We start from the raw sequence: 9,805 nt of genomic DNA, 5'->3' as shown, positions 1-9,805 counted from the left end.
TTATACTTTAGGATGTCTCAGATCCTTCTCGTAACTCTTCCACATTTAAACTTCCAACAACATATTTTCTGAACACTTCAATTCTCACACAGCAGTGGAATTTCCTAACCCCCTGTAATGTTTATGTCAATATAAAGCCTGGCTCAGTCTAAAGCCATTTTCACCTGGAAGGCATGTGCCTAGATTGGTCTTTAATGCTAAAATAAAACTTATATTTACTCAAATGGAATTTAAATTTAACTTTTGCATTCTGATGGATTAACAACATACACATTTGGCACAAAGGCATATATGTCTCTTTCATGAAAACACCTTTAGGGTGCGTTCAGACATGCATTTGATCTGGTGTCGTGACGCTTCAACGGATTTTATCTGCACGATCACACAGTCAACATCTGCCTCCCGTCCCCAGCCATTCGTTTCCGGCTCAAAACCGCTTTAACCCGGAGTATTTTGTTACCAGGTCCCAAAGTGGTGTTTTCTCAGTTCTCCCGTTTAAAGCCATATTTTCCCCCTGTGTGATCGCTCCTCCAGTGTCAAGCCACTTCCGGTTTAAACCACCACCCCCGCTCAAAAGCTGCCCGAAGCGTCCACTTTTCGCCCGCCATTTTTTTAATGCGTTGGCGGTGTGCGCATAGGTGGCACTCTGCCACTGCGTTTAGAAAACTGACATTTAAACGGTCACTTGTTTTAGCATTTAGATGAGTTCGGGATCTCACAGAGGCCATTTTCGGGTCAAACGTTTAAAGGGAAGTCTTTTGTTGGAGGGGTTGGAATGATTTGCCCTGGTGGTTCTGCGCATGCGCCATGATAGTTGCCCCCCCATTCTACGGAGGGGCACCTATGCACATGCGCAAACTGAGAAAAATTTAAAAACCGCCGATGCATGCTCCCGTGCGTCAACAGTGTAGACGCCGGGGAGCGACGTGACTGCGCGATGAGGCGGGATAAGGGAGGTAAGTGTGATTGCGATTATCCAGATCAAATATAATCCAGTTAGAACCGGAGCAGTTTAACCCACTCTCAGAACGCTGTCTGGCTGCACCCTTATACTCTAGTTTAGCATCTGTTTTGCAACCACAATCCCTATATAAAAAAAAAAGATTACTTGCAAATCCTCTTCACTTCTTTCTTATGGATGACCCTTGGTGAGAGAGATGCAATATCATGCCACGTATAGGAATCTGCTGTATCTTCTCTCTCTTTTCAAGGTTAACCATTCTTCATGTTACTCACAATCTTCTCTTCCATGTGTACAGAACAACTCGTTCCATTTTCTCTCAATCAACAGTACTACATTTGGAAAGTAACAAAATTGCTCAGAAACCGTGCAGTAGGTTCACAGCCTTCAGAGCTACTTGCCAACACTTTGTTTTGAGAACAAAATACTTTATTTCTGTCAATAAAACTATAGTTTACGGTAGAATATACTAAATAAATTATGTAATTTTTGTCCTTTACAAGCAATATATCTAATCACAAATATTTCAAAGACAATATATGTACACAACATAAGGCCTTGTTATAAATAGCATTTCTTCATTTCACTAATAAACAGTGAAAATTTCTTTACAGAAGAGTTTCCATAAAGTATGTGCAGACATATTACACTAACCCTTGTATGAAATTAATGTGAGCAATTATAATTCTGAGGGAAGGGGAGGGGAAAGCAGAATTGATTTACATAATATTCACCACTGTGATGATGGCTCTTTAAATAGGCAAAGCGGATTAGATATTTTTTGTGTGCATAATCAATGAATACATGCAAAGAAAGTCAATAGGAAAATATCACTTTCAAGTCCTGAAAAAGATGATTGGCAATAATAGAGAAAGCAGCTTAACTATGCCATATGCAGTTCTTCACAGTTGAGCAGGCAACAGCACATCATAGTAAAGTGTGGAATGTTTCGCATCTCATCTGCTGAGTCTAAGGGATTCTCTTCTATGGTTCAAGGACCCTTCGATAGTTTTCACTGGAGTTCCGTTGATTATGAACTTTTTGTTTACTAGGCTCAGCCATTTTTCCTTGTAAGTCAGGAGTGCAGAAAATGCTTTTTCTTCAAATGTGCTCATTTTTAAATGCACTGTTACTGAAAGCAAAAAAAAAAGTTTATGAATATATTTTACTAGCATGATCAAATCACCTTTGTTATGCTTCACATGCAGATGTTTTATAGACATATAAACATCCCAGCCTTAAAAAAAGGCATCACAGCCAAGTCTAAACTGGAGGCAGGAGAAAATGATGTTTTAAGATGTTTTGGATCCCCATCGAGAAGAAAATTAATGTATAAATAGCTAAATAAATGTAAGGCGGTTTACAATATAAATAAAACATGAAAAATCTCAACAGAAACAATAGTTATAAAACTCATAATGGTCACAGATTAAAAACTCCAATTAGGACTGCCAATAATAAAAGCTAAATCAATTAAAGTGCAGTCCTAAATAAAACGGTCTTCAACTGCCTCCTGAAAAATCAACAATGAGGGTGGGGGCAGGCACACATCCCCTGGGGAGGCTGTTTCCATAATTGTGGGGCTGCCACAGAAAAGGCCCTCTCTTGTGTACCCACAGAACAAACTCTTTAATTAGTGGGACAGTCAGGAAGCCATCTCCCCGTGATCTTAATTTGTGCACAGGAACACATAGGAGAAGAGAGTCCTTCAGATACCCTGGTCCTAAGCCACACAGAACTTTAATGGACAAAAACAACACCTTGAATTGGGCTGGGGAGCAGATCAGAAGCCAGTGTAATTGCTAGAGTTGCCCGGTCTGTCGGAAACGCCGGCAGGGAGATGGGGGGAACATTCCGGGAGCGGGAAATGACATTCTGCAATGTGCCTATATCACCCAGAAGTGACGCAGGCACATAGATGATGTAGCTCTGGTTATGGGGCAAAACTCTATGGTAAAATCAGCCTCAAACCATGGAGTTTTGCCAAAAGAACAGAGCATTGCCCCTTTCCCTGACGTCACCAACATGCCTACGTCACTTCTGAGTGACACAGGCACGTTGTGTTTATTTCTGGTGATGTTGTTGCTGCTGGGAATTTCCTCCCAACAACCAACTGGCCAGCAGTGAACAAGAGCCTGCAAGATCAGGGAATCCCCCATCCCCAACTGGGGGATGGTAATGCTAGTAATTCCTGTAGTACTGGGGACATGTGCTCCTGATAGCTGGCCCCAACCAACCACCCAACTAACCATCTAGCCACAGCATTCCGTACTAGCTGCAGCTTCTGAACATTCTTCAAGGGTAGTCTCAAGTAGATCACATTGCAATAGTCCAGTCTCGATGTAACTAAAGCATGGATCACTGTGGCGAGATCTGACTGATCCAGTTGATGCACCAGCTAGAGCCACAGCAGCTACCTGGTTTACTCAGGCGACTGTTGTGTCAAGCACCACTCCCAAGCTGTGAACCTGGCTTTTCTGGGGGAGTATACCCCCAGCCAAGACAGGGGAGATCTGCCTTTCTACTAACCCAAAGAACCCGTATCTTGTCAGGATTAAGGTTCAGCTTGTCTACCCTCATTTAGAATCATTATAGTGCAAAATCATTATCTCACTGAAGCCTCAAAATCAATAAATATATTTGCAAGTACAATCTGACAGCTCCTCCATTATACTGAATGTAAAGTTCTAAACTGTTTTACTGTACTGTAACATCAATTACAAATATGTAAGGTTAACAGATGTCCTCTTTTTGGAGGACATGTCCTCTTTTTTTGGTGTCTATCCTCTTTTGGGCTCTTTTTAAAAAAACTGATGAAAATACCCTCTTTTTGGGTTGGAAATTTAGGAATATTCCTAGTCAGTAGTAATTACCACCTCTTATTTATTTATTTATTATTTAATTTCTACCCCACGCTCCCTGCCGAGGCAGGCTCAGGGTAGCTTACATAGGATAATAAACAATAAGATAAAATTATCTAAAATGACAACAAATACACATAAAAACATATAAAGTACTAGTGCTAGAATGATTCATATATGATGGAGGGCATGAGGAGCGTCCAACAATACAACAATCAACTGCTAGTGTAATCTGGGTTATATCTGGCTGTTTAAATGATGTTATACTGATATTGATGATAATGTTAATATTGGGGCCAGGGCCTCAATTATATAGTGCAGCTCCTTAGTCGAAGGCCTAGTGGAAGAGCTCCATCTTGCAGGCCCTGCAAGTCCCACAGGGCCCCGAAATCTTCTAAGTGCTCATTCCACCAGTGCGGAGCCACCACTGAGAAGGCCCTGCCCTCATCACGGCCAGCCTGGTTTCTCTACGGCCCAGCAGAGACAGACGATTTTGGGACCCCGATTGTCTCTGGGGAACATGTGGGGAAAGGCGGTCCCTTAGGTATTAAGGTCTCTGACCATATAGGGCTTTAAGAGTAAGAACCAGCACCTTGAACCAAATTCAGTATGCTATGGGCAGCCAGTGCAGAGCTTTTAGTGCAGGCTCAATGTGCTCCCGCATGGGGAGACCCAACAACAGCCTGGCTGCTGCATTCTGCACCAGCTGCAGCTTCCAGATTTGGGACAAGGGCAGCTCCATGTACAGTAATCTAACCTTGAGGTGACCATTGCATGAATCACTGTTGCCAGGTCATTGCATTCGAAGAAGGGAACTAACTGATTGATCAGCCGGAGATGGTAAAAGGCTGATTTCACAGCAGCCGCTTCCTGGGCCTCCATCATTAAGGAGGCATCCAGGAGTACTCCCAAACTCCTAACCTCCGATGCTGGCACCAATGGCACCCCATCGAAAGACAGGAGTGGGATCCCTACCCTCAGGCCACTCCGACTCAGGCACAGGACCTCCGTCCGTTGGATTCAATTTCAGTCAACTCAGTCTAAACCAACCAGCCACAGCTTTCAACACCAGGTCCAGATATTCCGGCTTAGAGTCAGACTGGCCACCCAACAACAGATAGAGCTGGGTGTCGTCTGCATATTGATGACAACCCAGCCCATGGCTCCAGGCAATCTGGGCAAGGGGGGCATGTAAATGTTAAATAACATTGGCAAAAGCACTGCACCTTGGGGCACTCCACAGATTAGCGGGTGCCTTTGGGACAGCTGCTCCCCAATGGCCACCCTTTGTTCCCGACCTTGAAGAAACAAGGAAAGCCACTATAAGGCAGACCCCTGAATCCCAGTGTCAGCGAGGCGGCAGGCCAGTAGTTGGTGGTTGACCGTGTCGCACACCACCAACAAGTCTAACAACAGCAACACAGCTTGAACCGCCCCGATCCAGATGCCTCCGAAGATCATCCGTGAGGGCAACCAGTGCTGTCTCCGTCCCATGGCCTGGCTGGAAGCTGGACTGGAAGGGGTCTAATGCAGAGATGTCATCCAAAAAACTCTGCAGCTGAATCGTCACCACCTTAAATAGTAGGGGTATTTAAAATGAGATCTGTCATAGTGATCACTTGTTTGAAGTAGTCAGTTGGGAAATGTGTCCTCTTTTTTGCTTTTAAAAATACAGTAACCCTAAATCTGTCATCCTTAACAAGGAAACAAATATTGTGGGGCACACTGATAAGTTTATCTTGCTTCTGCATACATCCACTCAAATTAAGTTGCAATATGCTGAAAATGCTGAAAGCCATCTAACATAACTGGCACAAGACAGAGATATATTATGTTGCATAATTAGACACTGCATGAGATAGTTGTAAGTGATATTGGAAAGCACATATTATTTACAGATTATACATGAATAGCAGCATTAGGTCACTGTCTGAAAGGATCTCACATAACTTCAATAAATATGATTTAAAATACAACATTCTTCACTGTTAACATCAAATTCTATCATAGGCCCACTGGCAGTTGAGATGCTTGATGGGCTAACAGAGGAACACTACTGTTTTAAATAACATACATCAGGAGCCCCGAATGTTATGCCTGTGGGCACCATGGCACCCGCCAATACTTTTCTGGCATCTGTCAAGTGTTTTTAGAAAGTGGGTGGGGCCAGATGAGTTTTGTCCACCAGGGCTTCTGATTGGCCATTTGAGATCTGACTGGCTAGGCAGATTTTTAAAAAACTGCTTTGGCAGCAGCCGCCACCACAACACAAGAATCTTCATGATTGAAGGTAAGCTGCGTATATGCAAGAAAATACTTGTAAACAATATGTTCATTTTAAAAGGCATCCTTTCAATCGGAGCCTCTACCTGAAATGCTGAAGTGACAATTAGGTTTATGCATAACCTCACCTGATGACATTTCATGGTTGGCTTTGCTTCCTGCGACAGCCATTTTGTGGTTGCACCCACCAACATATGTCAGAATTCTAAAGGTTCCTGCAGGCTCAAAAACTTTAAGACACCTGATGTACATTATTTAGTGCCAAAATCAGTGTGATACAGTGTTTGTAGCCTCGCACTTGGCTTGGGAAGTTGTGGGTTCAAATCCACATTCTGCCATGAAGCTCACAGAGTGACCACACACAATCTCGACCTAACTTCACAGGACTGTTGGGAAGATAAAATGGAGGTGGGAATGACCATGTACTCCACCCTCAGTTCACTGTGAGAAGGCCAGGATAAAAATTTAGCACAGACCTCTTTGGGCAGCAACAGTTTTAGGAACTGATTGCACTCAGAGAAGTATGTTTGAGGATGCCTCCCAATGTCATAGAAGATGATGTAATGAAAATCTAAAGTCATATGCACATGACATCCCATCATCCTCTGGGGCACATCTTTATTTCAGGCAATTCATGCAGATGCTTAGGGCATCAAAATGTCTTGGCCTGCCGTACACTGAAAGCAGTGTGAGACAGTCTTCTGTTGGATTTAACAATGACAAAAATTCTTTTTATTAGTATCCTCTTGTCTGTATAGGCAAACTATCCCTATACATTTAAAGAGAGCAGCTATGACATCTGCAGAGTGCAACTGAGAAAACATGTATGCACGGTGAGATGGCGGGGATAGAAAATGGTATTCTGTGCTATATTAAAGAGACAGATGCAGGCAAGTCTCACTACTGGGCCAATCCCTCACACAGAAAAAGCTTTTGAGAGTCAAAGCTCCTTTGGTCAGAAACCACAGCGTCAGAGCTTTGACTCTTGAAAGTTCATACCCTGAAAATCTGGTTGGTCTCTAAGGTGCTAGTGGACCCAAATCTAGCTCTTATACTGCAGACCAACATGTCTACCTCTGAATCTAACTTCACAGAAAGAAAACATTAGTCCACATTCAGATGGAAAAACACTGGCTGCATTCAGGTGGCATAATAAACTGTGGTTTGTCTATCAAAGTCTGGTTAGTCTACCAGATACAAAGAGCATATCCTGGTTAGTGCACAGCTCATCAGGGGTCTTGTTGTAGAAAAAGAGCTGCCGGAGCTCATTAGCATAACTCATTAGCATAACTTATTTGCATATGCCACGCCCCCTGACATCACCGGAAGTGACAGAAGGCCACATCCCCTGACATCACCGGAAGTGTGTCAGAAGGCCCGGCTACTTACCCTCCTGCTTCATCCTCATTCCCAAACGGAATGAGGATCGAAGCAGAGGGCGGGGTAAAGAAGGGGGCGTGGCTTCACCACATGACCGCCCCGCCCCCTAGAGGTTCTCTTCCGGAGCTCCGTACCTGAGAGCTCCCCCCCGACTAGAGCCCTGCAGCTCATCATTTCCTCTGGTTCTTACCTCCTTGCTGCCTCCCAGTACTATAATATCTGTGGCTATAAAGTTGAGGGAATCAATGTTACCCAACAAACTATGGTTTGTAAGTTTAAACATCACAGCTAGTACATCACTAAGTGGTCAAACAAACCAGCTAGTCTGAAACTCTGGTTTGGTGCTAAAACACACACACACACATTTTTTGGAGTGTCTGCATTCAGATGTTACAATTAACTAGAGAACAAAGTCTGAGTCCAGTGGCACCTTTAAGACCAACAAAGTTTTAGTCAAGGTATAAGCTTTCATGTGCACGTACACTTCCTCAGATACACTGAAATGGAAGTTACCAGTCCATACTGGTGTAATGTAATTTGGAATGATAGACTGAAATTTATTTCTCTGGTCTGGGGACAGAGGAGACATACACTGCACAGCCAATCACCCCACCTCAAAGAAAAGGATGCTGTAAAATTACCCCCATGCTTGAGAGGAGACAGATGGAATTTAACAACAGGGTCTCGGTTAATTACTCTAAGCATTCCACAATTAAGAATGGTAGATGTACCCATCTAGCTCCAATTTTGATATATTTATTTCCTTTACTATGGAATCAAACCCAAACAAATGGTGACCATACTAAGCTTGTTATTCCAGTTAAGTCCTTGCATCTGTTAAACACTGTTTATTATGCTTCTGCTAATTTGCTGCTCACCCTCTACCTATATGTATGTACTGGTAACTTCCATTTCAATGTATCAGAATAAGTGTGCATGCACACAAAAACTTATACCTTGAATAAAACTGTGGGTCTTAAAGGTGCCATTGGACTCAAAGGCAATCATTGACACAGTGTGAACAATATCTGTTACTGTTGAAATACTCATGTGGCCATGGGTAAAACTACTAGAATTGGAAACAGTATGTAAATAATCTGATACAAAGTATTCTCCTATCTATCATGTGTCAAGGCAATGCAATCCAAACTGAACTACTTAAAATAATAATCTCATCTATAGTCATCACAATGTCATGTTACCAACATACTTCATTGCTGCAATGATTATTTTTTACACACTCACTTTCTCCCATGTATACAAATCCAGAGTAATTAAATTTTCTAAGCCTAGTGCATTTAAAACACTTCAAGGTACAAGGGATTTATAATATGATGACAAGACTTCTCAGCTCTAAACTATGAAGAGCAGGACACGAACATTAGGTAAGAAACAGCATCGGACAACACTTGTTTTTATTGTATTGTTCTAACTATGTCAAAGGAACACTGGAAAGTTCAAAGCCGCCAAATAATATTTTAATGACCAGCCAGTCTAATAAAGAGATACTGTGTTGTCCACTCTATTTTTAATCAGCAATAGGTGGCAGTATTGGGTTTGGATAAATAAAATTAAGCCAGTTCCAAGATCCATTTAAAGCTGTAACCAAAATGTTTTAAGCAATGAATTTATGAAACAAAATAGTCACATTGACTGATTTTAATTCTGGCTTGCTAAATAACTCCGATTGGTGTTGACATTAACAGCTGGCTCACTCTGGCTGTCACACGGGAACACAGATGAAAAGAGGACAGTCCCATTAAGCTGCAATCTCAAAAAGTACAAGTCCTTAATAAGAATGCCTACACAACTAGGCCACAGCTCAAAACATGTTAACTCTTCAATGGGTTCTTGAAAAATTCTCTCTTGGTACATAGCCCAGCCACTGAGAAACATTAAACATTTCTGTGTCCAGTGGTCAAAGGAAACACATTATCGGGCTGTGCAGCAGATATCACCGTACATTCTCACCTACTACCCATGTATGTGTAATGGTGGGCACAAAAAGAACACATGCATGTGTATGACCAACCAAGTGTAGTGTAGTGGCCAGAGTGCAAGAGACCCAAGTTCAAATCCCCGTTCAGTCATGCCTGTTCTTGGGTGATCAAAAGCCAGTTACTATCTATCAACCTGATCTATCTTACAGGGTTGTTGTGAGGAAGACATAAGGGGAGGGAACCATTCATGTGAGCTATGGTGTGGAAAGGCATAAAAAGATCACTGATGGGGTTTAGAACTAACAAGAGGGAGAGGACTCATGAAACTCGTGGTGGGGGAAGGAGCTCCACGTGGAGGAGGAGGAAGCAGCCACAGGTGT

The sequence above is a fragment of the Gekko japonicus genome, unplaced genomic scaffold (assembly GCF_001447785.1).
Source record: "Gekko japonicus isolate JY-2015 unplaced genomic scaffold, Gekko_japonicus_V1.1 scaffold1507, whole genome shotgun sequence".
Taxonomy (NCBI): domain Eukaryota; kingdom Metazoa; phylum Chordata; class Lepidosauria; order Squamata; family Gekkonidae; genus Gekko; species Gekko japonicus.
Note: the sequence above shows the minus strand (reverse complement) of the source record.